The sequence below is a fragment of the Montipora capricornis genome, chromosome 7 (assembly GCF_036669925.1).
Source record: "Montipora capricornis isolate CH-2021 chromosome 7, ASM3666992v2, whole genome shotgun sequence".
Lineage (NCBI taxonomy): Eukaryota > Metazoa > Cnidaria > Anthozoa > Scleractinia > Acroporidae > Montipora > Montipora capricornis.
The window spans coordinates 51360666-51373165 of record NC_090889.1 but is presented as its reverse complement, the minus strand read 5'-3'; the positions used below and the strand labels follow the sequence as shown (position 1 = coordinate 51373165).

Genomic DNA, 12500 nt, shown 5'->3' with positions numbered 1-12500 from the left:
TATGGAACCACTGGCGAGAACGTACAATAGTCGTTTTCTATTAAAAAACTAACATGGCAAATATTTTAAAAAAAGCAAAATAAATGCTAATAGGAAAGGAGTACTCAAACCTGGATAAAAATTCATTATAGCGAGAACATTTTGTTCAGTGCACTATAAAATAATTGGTAAGATCTTTTCCAAAGTGGAGTCAAAGGGAAGAAAATTAGATCCCAATAAAAAGGTGTAATCCCAATAAAAAGATGTGAAAGCTCTCTAAAAAGCTCGTTTAAAAAACGTCAACATAACCTATTCATTCCTAATTGAAGTCGATCTAGATGATGCTATTTTCTTTACAATTCACTGTCGCCTCGATTGCCCAATGCAAACAAAAATTCAACATACGTCAGCGCTATTGGCAAACCAGACACAGAATTAAGACTAAACACTTCAGCGTCAGTGATTATGATAGTGAGAAGGTCAAAGGAAAGTAAAACGCAGCAACTATATCAGCTGTCCGAGAGTAACTTAAAGTGCTACATATTCCCTATGATCGTTAGCCCTAGTAATCGAAACGACCCCACAGGAACAGGGTAAAAAGAAATTCTGACCAACGTTGCTTGAACCTTAGAAGAAAATTAATTACATTCTAGGGGAGACGAGCGGGAAATTTTTCTCACTGTATATTGGCAGCATCCTTTGATTTACCATTGTTTTCAACAGTTCTCTCACTACCGTGCTAAACTATAGGGATTTTCCCGTTTCAAGTCTTAAGTGTGAAACGTTGTATTTGTTTCTTCGAGTAATTTCCGCTGAAATGTCTCTTGCAACATTTCTTGTCGGTCTTGCTGGTTTCCTTTTCTTCCACTCTTTCCTCTGGTTTGATCTTTCTTCGTTAGCGTTTTCACATGTCTAGATGATTCTCCTCCAAATTTGATCTGCCATGCAGGTATGGCTCAGTGGTTAGAGCACTCGCCTCCCACCAATGTGGCCCGGGTTCGATTGCTCTACTCGGCGTCATATAAGGGTTGAGTTTGTTTGTTCTCTACTCTACACCGAGAGGTTTTCTCCGGGTACTCCGGTTCCCCCTCTTCTCAAAAACCAGCATTTGCCTTGATTTGCGTTGATTGTTAATTTTACTTTACAGTGTCCTCAATTAGTGCTCCAGCGCTAAATCCACTAGACACTTAAATAAAGTTCCTTTCCTTTCCTTTCCTTTCCAAACAACCCTGTAGTAATTGTTTACAGATTTGACGTCTCGTTCAGCGCCATCAAAAGAGAATATACAGTTCACTGAGGATCATATTCTCTGGAGTTCTCTGGGTCGTTTCCAATAAAATGACCGCTCCATGACATTGGAAGGGATTACAATACCTCAAGAGTGTCAAAACTTGCGCCTCTCAATTAAACGTATGTTAGGAATCCTAGTACGCCATACTAGCATTCCTTTGAAGTACTTACAGTTAGAGCTTCGTGCGTCCCATCATCGGATGATGATCTATAATTAAAAAAGAGGGCACCCGTATTAATAATCCAAAAGAAATTCTTAATAAAGGGGGAATCTTTTTCAAACAACTTTATGAATCTAGGAACGTAGATCCTAACTGCAGTGAATTTACGGCCTTTTTTGACATAGATTCTCGATTAACGGAGGAGATGGCTAGCACGTGCAAGGGAGAGTTGTCATTAACAGAATGCATCAAGATTCTGAAAAATATGCAAAACATATATGCAAAATCATTCAAAGAGTAGCCTCTTGAATAAGACAGATGGTGAAGTTAACGAAACTCAGTTTTCTTGGGAACTAAACCCAGGTGTGATATCCGAAAGACTGGAAAAGGAAGGGACCAGGAAGGCTATGGGCGTCAAGTTCCTCAGAAAGCTTAGCACTCACAGCCTTTGGATTTTGTAGAACCGAAAGCAGGTTAGGGGCCTCCTGAGAACGACGAGGTCCATTAAAATGCAAAGGAAAACCAAATGTACAACCAGATTCCAACAACTGCACAATTGAATGGTCATACCCAGAAAGAAAAGGAAGCATACGCCCAATGTTTACGACGGCTAGTAACTGTTGTGCTGGGCTTGAGGTGGTTGAATGGGATAGAGGTTTTGTTGCAACTCTGTTTTGTGATTGAACCCACCTGTTTTGGCACGAAAAGTACAGTTGAAAGCACGATGGAAGCCCTCACATTTAAAACAATCATGCCTAAAGGAACAGCCCATAGAGTCACCACCACTATGGCAAGTAAACCAAAAACCGTTGGGTAGACGAAGAATGAACATGAGCTTTCCATTGCCTGCAGGGGTTTGCGCCCTCTTTGCACTGACCGAGCTCTGTGAGCGGAGCCAAAGCTCGCAATGAATGGTACCTCATGGAAGGAAGTTAAGTAGCAGGGGTCTGTCTCAAAAACCGGACATTTTCATCATAAAAGAGTTAGTTGTGATCCCTGGCAGCAACGTCCTGGATGGTGGAGAAATACTTCCGGCCCGGACCGTCACTTGGAAAGCGGCTTGTAAAACACCAACAAAAAAATGGAAAGCTTGGACCTAACTATCTATAGACACAATTTTCTTTGGTACAGTAACGGGCTCCAGAGCCAAAGAGGGTGAAGGGCCATCATAAGCATTATTGGTTAGCTGAAATTTGCCTTCGCCAAATTGGTTGGTCAAGAGCAAACCAAAGTCGATAAATTCTTGTTCCAGATTTCTGTTTTAAGTTTCAGTGGCATCCTTGTATCTACTTGCAAATTGGCGGACATAAATATGTCCTTAGGTTGGACTGCCCCTGCTGATGGACCCTCACCTGCCCATGAAGAGTGAACTGATTGTATCACTTGAGAAACCTGGTCTACAGCTGAAGGATTGCCAACCGGAACTGACTGCACAATTTAATCAACAGCTGAGGAACTGACCACAGGAACCTCTGTGGTCAGTTCTTGAACTGCTGACATCCCGGCCAGTCTAGGAAAAGCAGCAGGAGCAGGAGATGGCCCTTGGGGCTCCTGAACGGCAGGCAAAGAAGATTCTGGCTGGAGCTGTCTGGTGACCTCAGCCGCAACCCGCTTGACCAACCGGTCAAACAGGACAATAGGAAAGGCGAGTCCGGTTACAGGAATAGCAGGCTCGATGGCAGGCGAAGATGGCCCAGAAAGAAGAACTGATGACAGAGGGGCTGGTTCGCTGTCATTACTACTGGAGTTCAAACTGTGAGCTACAGTACGTCTTCTCCGACGAGGTAAAGCCACAGGAGACTCTAAGGTTTGGGTAGATGGTCGTTTTATACCGAGTGGATCGTTGGGTAGGCATCTCAAAAACAAAACCATAAGAAAGTGGCAGAATCCAGCTCGGAACGAAGAAGGCTGCTCGAATCTTAAGCAACCAAAACAAGTATGCTGTCGAACATACTCTTACCCCATCAGTGAGCCTCCTTAATGGCCCAATCTCATTGACAGCAAAACAGTTAACATGAAGCCAAAACTGTCCCTCTCAAAAAATAATAAAAAACACTGAAGAATAAAATCGAACAACGACGGGCAAGGACAAGCATGGCTAACGTAAGTAGCCGCAGTAGCAAGGAATGGGCTCCAAAACGCCACAAAGATAATGATTAGGTTTCGATGCAGCGCCGTTGAAAAAATGCGCTTTAACACGAGGTAAGACCTCACACACACCGATGACCCGAACAGAAAAAGTGTCATGGAGCAAGCGTACCAACTCTTTAATTTCGGAGCCAGCAACTTCAGGGCGAAGACGATCAAGATTATTCGTGCCAATTCCAGAATAACAACCTTGGGGGACAAAGAGAAATCAATTGCGAGATCGCGGTGCAATCTCGCTACAGTAAGGCCGCCATCGCCGTGTAAATGAACAATGGCGTCATCTGAGAGACCAAACGTGTCATCAGCCCGTAATTCGAAATGCGAACGAAGGTCATCCCGAAGCCTTCGAATAAATCAGTGACCAAATACAAGAACCGAAGGGAGAGAAAAAGCCATGGAAATGAACTAAGGACCAGGACAATCGAAGAAGAAACTATGATAGCCGAGATCCGAAATCAACACGGAAATTAGCTACAACAATCGATTCGCACAGTTACCGAAATTAACATGAAATAAGAAACGAAAGGCTCGAAGCGAGAAGGAAAATATACTAGGGGAATAAAATGACGATGAAATAGCGGTAAGAATAACAACGTATGAAAATTTACCTCGCAGCAAGTCAAAACTAGCTTCTCACTCCGAAAAACAGAGACGAGTGACAAGCACATGGCTTGCCAGTTCATGGGACTTGCCAAAAAACCTGGGAGGGGGGTAAACATAATGGCCATTGACACCTGCCCAAACCCAGTCCCCCTTGATTATCAAATAAACCCTGGTCAAATAGAAGAACTTTTCTATGGAGTAAAATTTGACCAGTTTTGTAACCTCTTAATGGCGTTATCTGTTAGCCGTAAAACGGCCCGAAAACTGTCCGTTAGACTGAGAGTTCGAAAAAAAATGAACATAGCTGTTAAGAGGTAAGAATGATCTCTCATTTTTTAAATTGGAAAAAACGGTCTTCAGATATTTTATTTTTCAAGTAGGGTGTGTCTTAGCATGGTGGAGGGTATGTCTTAGCATGGGAATTTGGTTTCCCCCTACTACCGTCCCATTAACCATTTTTGTATTTTTGTTCGATTTTATATGTTAGTATTAGTTCATTTGTATCAGTTATGTATGGTTACGAACTGCGATTAAAGATTAAAGATTAAAGTGGCCTGTACTAAAAAGGCTCCGATGCCGATGTTCAATTAGCCCTTCCATCATAGATGACGTTTTCACTGAGGTTCAAACCGTATCTACAGTACACGGTATTGCAGGAACCAGAGGAAGACCTGCATTTCAAGATCAATGCCTTGCCAGCCTTGCGTCTTACCTGAGCTGGCCTAAATCAGTAATGATGGCTAGTCAGTCTGTCCACTGTACATTGTAGCCACTCGTTAGGCAGAAAGACTATAATTTATACCAAAATAAAGCCATGATGAGAACCTTCTGAACTAACTTCCTGTGGCTGTTCCATGTAGTCGATCGCCACTTTACATGATATTAGTTAAAAAGAAAAAAAAACCATAAAAGCAGCAGTTTTTCAGGTATCTAGGAACTTGTAAAGGGAGATTTTCTTTGAAAACCTCCCATATTGTCACAATACGTTATAATTGTCTTCTTGACTCATTGATATATGTTATTTACTGGCTGGAAGGTTCGTACAGTGCAAAACGCGCAAAATGCTGCGGCAATAAGTGGTCTTTTCAACACCCAGGCCACCGATTTACAATATGCGAAATGTAGAAAATCATCAATAATGATTATTCTTTTCCTTCTTAAAGTCACTGTTATATTTCCGTCTTTCAAAGCTCTTGGAAAATGCAGTAATCTAGGTCAAATTGCATGGAAGATGCAATATTTTCATTGGCCAGGGTATTGCGGAATCATAATTCGGCTATGATGGTGTCCAAATAAACATATTTACAGGACTTCTTTCTTAAGTTAAGTAGCTTCCTTGGGAAAAAATAAAAACTTACACTTTTCAGAAGTAAAGGAGCTAAATTGAAAAAAAAAAGACTACTGTGACTAAATAAAACAGGTTTAGTGTGTCTCATTCATTCTCATTCATGTCTTTTTCTCTTTGTTCGAGGCATGAAAACTATAGGAATCATTGAAAATGCCGCCTTTGGAACAGCTTCTCATATTGTCTAAGACGCCTCATCTAACATAGAAAAAAAAAAGATGAACAAATTTAAACATTTGTTACTTATTTTAATTTTTCAGTTTTTGCTAAAAGATTGAGGTCATGAAGTTTCTGGTGGTCTTTGCTTTGTCGCTGTCACTTGGTAATGTTATACCATTGAGAACTCACTGTACATATGTTGTCAAATCGATATCCAGTCTCAGGTTGAACGTATTGAATATAGTAAAGGAACAAAGAACTGTACCATGCACTTACCTGTACTCGAACTAGGACTCTCCGGATCTATAGCCCAGTGTCTTCATCACTACGCTACAATGAAAAAATCGATTCGCCCTACACAATTCTATTCATTATTTACTTTTGTATAATAAGTAAATTGATATCCATGTATAATAACTAAAACTAATCCTAGCCTGACCCTAATTTTTCTCTAGACTTATTTTAGGCTCCAAAAGTTTTTTTTTTTTTTTTTTCAATTCAAATGAGCACGTATTCAACCCGCGTAAAACGACAATTACCTATTTTTAAAACCTAGCTAATATGGTTAAAACCTAGCTAAGTAAAATTGAACGGATTCGATCTGAAAACGGGTTTTACCGGCAACATTGATGTACATGATAGGGTCTTTGAACCCAAAATACTAGATTTGTACGTTTGAAGAATACCAAGTCTTGAATTTCATTCCAATCATGTTTAAGTATGGCTGAAGAAAGAAATGATGCATAAGACGACACCCCTTGATGAAGGGACCCTTCAAACCGGTGCTAGATCAGTCGGGGATAAGTAAGGCACGTACCGTAACTAGCTGGTATGATACCCTCCTGTTATTGTTGCTGGTCGGATTCAGGAATGGAGCATTCAACTCGGTATGCTGCATCTTCATTTTGCCCATTAGGTATTAGTATTGACTTCATTTCAAAGTTGCATCCCTTTCACGATTATAACCAGCCGATGTCATTTAACCCACTTAATTCAGTTCAGTAGTTTTAACTCTACAGCACTTCTTTCGATACTTAATATTTTATAATGCTCCTTTTTTTCGTCTTTTTTCTTTATTGTAGGTTTCAAGGAAGGTAGGATTGTCTTTTCTCCTTTTTTTTTTTTTTTCACCACAGTGAACTGCTAGAAAACATCAATAATCTATGTACTTTTCTATACTTTTTGTTTGCTTGTGTGTTTGTTGATTTGTTGTACAACTTGTACTGAAACCTGTTACTGAGAAGGTCTTAAGTGGAGGTTAATTAACGCTGACAACTTTGCGAGTAATTTGGCTTATAAACATCAATGCTTTGGAACTCACACTTTATATATATGAATTACAATGACATTGAAAATCTAAGTAGTTTTTGTATTCACAAGAGTATCTAATTCACTCGTGGTATTCAGGATTTATTGCTGTCAAGAGAATTAGGATTTTGATCATTTTGAGACTATCATGGTTGGCAGCTGTTGGGTTTATTAAAACTAAGGTTATTGACGAGGCGATGCTGAGGGATCGAGAGGCTAAATATTTCTACTGTCTTAGAACAAGATTAATCGGCTTATTGATGACTACGTCATCAATGAGGTTTAGGAAGGAGTTAAATGGCAATCGATCACTCACTACATTCCAATTAACTATTAATTAAACACAGATTATTATTTTTTCCTGTATACGTCCCATACAATGTTTCCCTTTTGTCCCGGAATCGTCATTGGCCTATCTGTGGAAGAGAGAAGCTGTTTTCGCTCTGCAGGTCCTTTTCATGTGATGGCGTCGAATGAAGGTTTAACGTGGGTACTCTTTTGTTCCGTCAAAAATATACCTTTTTGGAGTTGGAACATGGAAAGCTAATATTAAAAGAGAGATAGCGTCTGAAAAATTAACATGTAATTCTAAAAAAAAGGGATGAAATTACGTAGTGACGATGAATTAATCGCTCGACCGATCGAAGATTTTCCTTACCATCGGGAGAAAGAATGTAACGGGGAATGGATGCTGTATCGTCTGCAAAACCAAGGTTTACTTTTCATTATGTTCTACAGCATTTCTTTCCTTTAATAATTACAGACTTTCTACATATGTTTTAGCAAACTGTTCGATTCCGCAAATAGCGGCTACCATAGTCACTTGACAAAACACATTGTTTGCCAAACTTTAATTTAAATAACGCGGGCTACCGTAATCACTTCACAAAGCATATGTTTTGCCAAACTTCAAAAGCGTTGTTGTTCCCCATCTTGCAGATTCACTATTTTCAAGAAAGCCGTTTTTCAATCTGATCTCGCAAAGTCAAATGAGTTGAAACAAGTACTGCATTAAATTTCATGTCAGACACCCAGTTCGGACAATCTTCAAGTACATAAAAGGCAAATAAAAACAAAAAGAAATATATATTGATAGATTCTATGGAATAGCGAGATTAAACATCGTGTTTACGTGAAACGGCCGACACGAAACTGTGGGCTGCTGCTTGTCACAAAAGCATGAATATGAAATAACTCTAAGAATAGCTGTCCCCCGCTTGCCGTAAAGGTGATGCTTAATTGAGATTTAGTATCACGTTAACGTGAAACGTGAACGGCAAAATTGTATGATTTGGTAACACAATCAACTGTGGTTTGTCAACTATGTTGAATAGGGAATTGTGGATTTTAACCGGCTTGGTTCCATTCTGGAGTAGCATCGCGGAGCTCTCGCTCACCACTTGTTGGATTGGTGCCATTGCGTGAATAGGTTTCCTTTACTTGACCTCTTCTCGCAATAAATCTTCGAAGAGCCAAAAGAAAGGAGTCTGTGTCAAGAATGAAAGCAACTTCCATGTGCACAGCAAGGATAGTTAAGCAGGTAAAAATTACACTGTATCTCTTAACGACACTACGACCACGGAGAACTTGAAATGGGCCAAAGGAATCTAAGCCAGCTCACGTGAACGGTGATCTGTCAGGTTGAACGCGATCTTCTGGCAAGTCAGTCTTTTTTGTTGTTGTTGGAAAAGGGGTGCTTGTGAACGTCTGCATATGACGCACTTTACGAGAACACTTTTTACGGCTGCATTTCCTTGCGTTATCCAAAAACTTTCGCGAATAAGGGACAAAATATGCCCTCTTCCAGAATGGCCACACACATTGTGATAATGATCGATAATTAATCTGCTCACGTGATCATATTCTTTGACTCTGAATACAATGAAGATCGGGTCGAGCTTGTAAAGGATACTACTGTTATCAACCTGATGCTTTTTAGGATTTGCTGTTTCCTCCGGGAAGGATTGTCGTTGGTCTTGCTTTAGAATTTTTCCCTCTGCCCGTTGGATTTCTTCAAGGGTGATAAGCATAAGACTGCCGTTTTGTGGTTTGTCTCCTTTACTTGCCTTTAGGAGATTATTTATGCATCGAAAAAGCCGGGCAACGACTTTCACCAGGAGAGACCATGAGGATCATCTGTTAGCGTACTGCAATAATGGACTTCTAGGGGGGATCAGAGAAGACACACCCGCTTTAACTTTTCTTTTCATTTCAGGACCATCATTTGCAATCTCGCCAAATAGCTCATTTTGCGTGGGCTGAGGCATACTTCCAAAGGAATGCCGGCCCTGTTAACCAACGACTTTCACGAAGGAAGATGTCTGCCGTCAAACCACGCGAGGCGTCATCAGCAAGGTTGTTATCGTCGTTTGACATAAAACCATTGATTAGGCTTGGACCCATCACGAATAATCCTCAGTTGATTGTCAACTAAGGTGTTGTACCGGTTTGTTTCATTCTTGGCGTAGCGCAGAATTAAAGTACTGCCCGTTTAGAAGACTGACCTTGCATTGACTGGTATCTCCAACTCTCTTTTCAATAATCTTTCTTGCTTAACAGCTGTTACCGCAGCAGACAACTCCAGACGAGGGATCGTTTTCATCTTCAACGGAGCGACACATGAATTCGCGCAGAGAAAAGAGCAATGGGCTTCATTGCGGCCATTGACAAGACGAAGATAACTAACTGACCGATAACCGATTTCAGATGCATCAGCAAAATAATGTAGCTGACTGGAGGCAATGACACCAAAACCATCTGGCTTCAGGCATTGTTGGACAGAGAACTTACACAATTTGGATAAATCTGGCAACAATCATTCCCAATAAACCTCGTACAGTGTGAGGGGATTGCGTCATCCCATGCATCCAAACTTTCCCCGGCATAAATCTTGAAGCAACCATTCGGCTGGCAACCTGAGCGGTGCAGCGAGACCAAGAGGATCATAAACTGAACTTACAACCGTAATGATTCTTCTTCGTGTGGGTGGGCTTTGTTTCAGGACTATCTTGAATCCAAAAGTATCCGTTTCTATGCACCATCGAACTCTAAGGGCTCTTTTGACTGGTAGATCTTCTTTACTAAGGTCCAAGTTCTTTACCTCTTCGCGCTCGGCTTCAGGGATGGCATCAAGGACTCTGTGACTATTTCTAACCCATTTGGTCAGTCGAAATCCGCCTCTCGACAGCAAACATTTCAAATCACTTGCATGTTGTGAAGCGTCTTCAGTTGATGGCAAAGATTTCGGGAAATCGTCTGCATAAAAGTCCTACAACTTCCCTTGGAAAGTGATCACTGTTGCCCTCTGCCGTCTTTCACAGGGAAAAGTTGGAACATGCTGGAGAGGATCTCAACTATCAAACATCAACCATCTGGTACTCTTTGAGGTTTTTGTCCAGGTTACCCTCAGGCCACGTACCACTGGAAACGGAGATTGGTGCAGTCTTCTTCGCCTACCCTAACATGGTAAAACATTACTTCAATATCCGCCATGGTTGCTATTCTTTTTTGGCGAAACCACATCAACACACCGAACAACTTGTTTGTTAAATCTGGCCCTTTGAGCAACAGATCATTGAGCGACTTTAATTGAAACTTCTCAGAGCAGTCGAATACGAATCGTATTTTACCAGGCTTGCGAGGTTGGTAGATGCCATGGTGCGGGATATACCACATTACACAATTTGACTTTTACTGGTGGGCGGGAACTTTATGTACATAACCCTTCTCAAGAATCTCTGCCATAAAAACCTTATAGTCAGTATACAGGTCCTTGTTACTTTGAAGCTTCCGCTTTAGCCAGAGCGCTCGCTGTTCAACTTGTACCCAGTTGTTCGGCACTGCGACTTCACGATCTCTAAATGGCAAAGCCATTTCGTAATGACCTTCTTTTAGAACTGCCAAACTATTCAGCACCTGTAAGAAACGGAGCTCCTCCTGGGACATCTCAGGCTTATCATATCCACTGGATTCTGGGAAATCACCATTGTAGTAGTCCTTCACCATCTGATTGAGATCTTGGTCAGCCTTAACGAAGAAACTGGATGTGCGTTAGCGGTAGTTACGACACCCTAAGGGACCACTTACAACCCAACCAACAATTGTACGGGACGCGTAAGGGCCGCCATCTTGACAATGCCTCACTTCTAGAGGATCGAGGATCTTCGGGACATCACTGGCTATTAGGAGACCGACTTCTTCTTTTACATAAGGCAAATACACTCCACTCAAATGTGTCCATTTGTCAACATCGACCTGGTTTGGGATATCCTCCTTTGATACGGGAATATCGGGTCTTGTGTACAAAGGAGGCAATATGACGAACACATTTTCAACCAGATCGGAAATAGCCAGATCTTGCAGAACGAAACTGTCAATGAGGCTGTTCTTTCTGTCCAACGTTGTTAAAGTCGTTCTAGCACTGAAGCACTAATTGGGGACACTGTAAATTGAAAATAACAATTAACACAAATCAAGTCAAATGTTGGTTTTTGTGGAGAGGGGAAACCGGAGTACCCGGAGAAAACCTCTCGGTGCAGAGTAGAGAACCAACAAACTCAACCCACATATGACGTCGAGTCTGGAAATCGAACCCGGGCCACATTGGTGGGAGACGAGTGCTCTCGCCACTGCGCCATCCCTGCAAAGTTCTTTGGCCATTTACTCCTATCTCACTAGGGCTTCAGTACAAAATGTGGAAGCACTGCCCCTATCTAAGAATGCGTAACTGATACGGGTGTCCCATTTTCTTTAGGCCATACTTTCACTGGAACAATAGCAGGTGTCTGTCCCAAAAAGGCATTCTTCCGTCTGGGTTGACCGTAGCGCTTTGAACACGAAAAACCTCCTCGCGAGGCGAGGTACTTGCTGTAGCAATGTTAGCTTCTGGACGACGTGCAACAGAATTCGTGTGAAGAACTGTTGGATGTTTCCTTGTGCAGTTAACAATTGCACATGTTTCCGCTTCGGACAATTCCTTACTGTATGCTCAGTGGACAAACAACTGAATCATGGACGCTTAGACTTCATAAACTCGATTCTTTCCACGTACGAGTGACTCCTACGAGAATTGCAGCTCTCTAGAGCGTGATGATCGTTGCAATAAGGGCATGAGACTTCTTCTACTGGCGGTAAGTCTGAACTAAGTGATTCACTCGTAGGGGGTGAGGTCAGGAAATTGTTAACATGCGAAGCAAAACTAAGTCTTTCTTTCGTTTTCTCGTGTGATTCTTTATTCAAGAGTACTCGACGTATATCAGGTCTAGGCCTTGAGTCTCCGACAGTCTTCCCGAAGAGAGGGTTGGTGGCTACGCGAGCTTCATGGTCGACAAACTCAGCGAGATCAGTAAACCAGATAGGTCTTCCTTGATCCTCCATGGTGCCGCCTACCATGTGGCACCATCTTACTCTTAAAGTGAACGGCAACTTCAGAGCTAGTTCTTAATGGTTTCTGGTTTTTCAAACTTGGTTAGGTTCCTACTACTCTCCATAGCATTCTTGCACCTCAT

General features: G+C 41.6%; 1 long non-coding RNA gene across 4 annotated transcripts in view; it reads left to right on the top strand.

The window, feature by feature from the left end:
• Window positions 1–12500, top strand: part of LOC138057332 (uncharacterized) — a 33830-nt gene that overhangs the window by 3418 nt on the left and 17912 nt on the right. For 3 of the 4 annotated variants that reach the window (XR_011133637.1, XR_011133639.1, XR_011133640.1), the window contains one exon: window positions 5787–5848. The exons of the other annotated variant lie outside the window; for it this stretch is intronic. This is a non-coding gene — a long non-coding RNA (uncharacterized lncRNA). The remainder of the gene's footprint in view (window positions 1–5786; window positions 5849–12500) is intronic. 4 annotated transcript variants of the gene reach the window in all.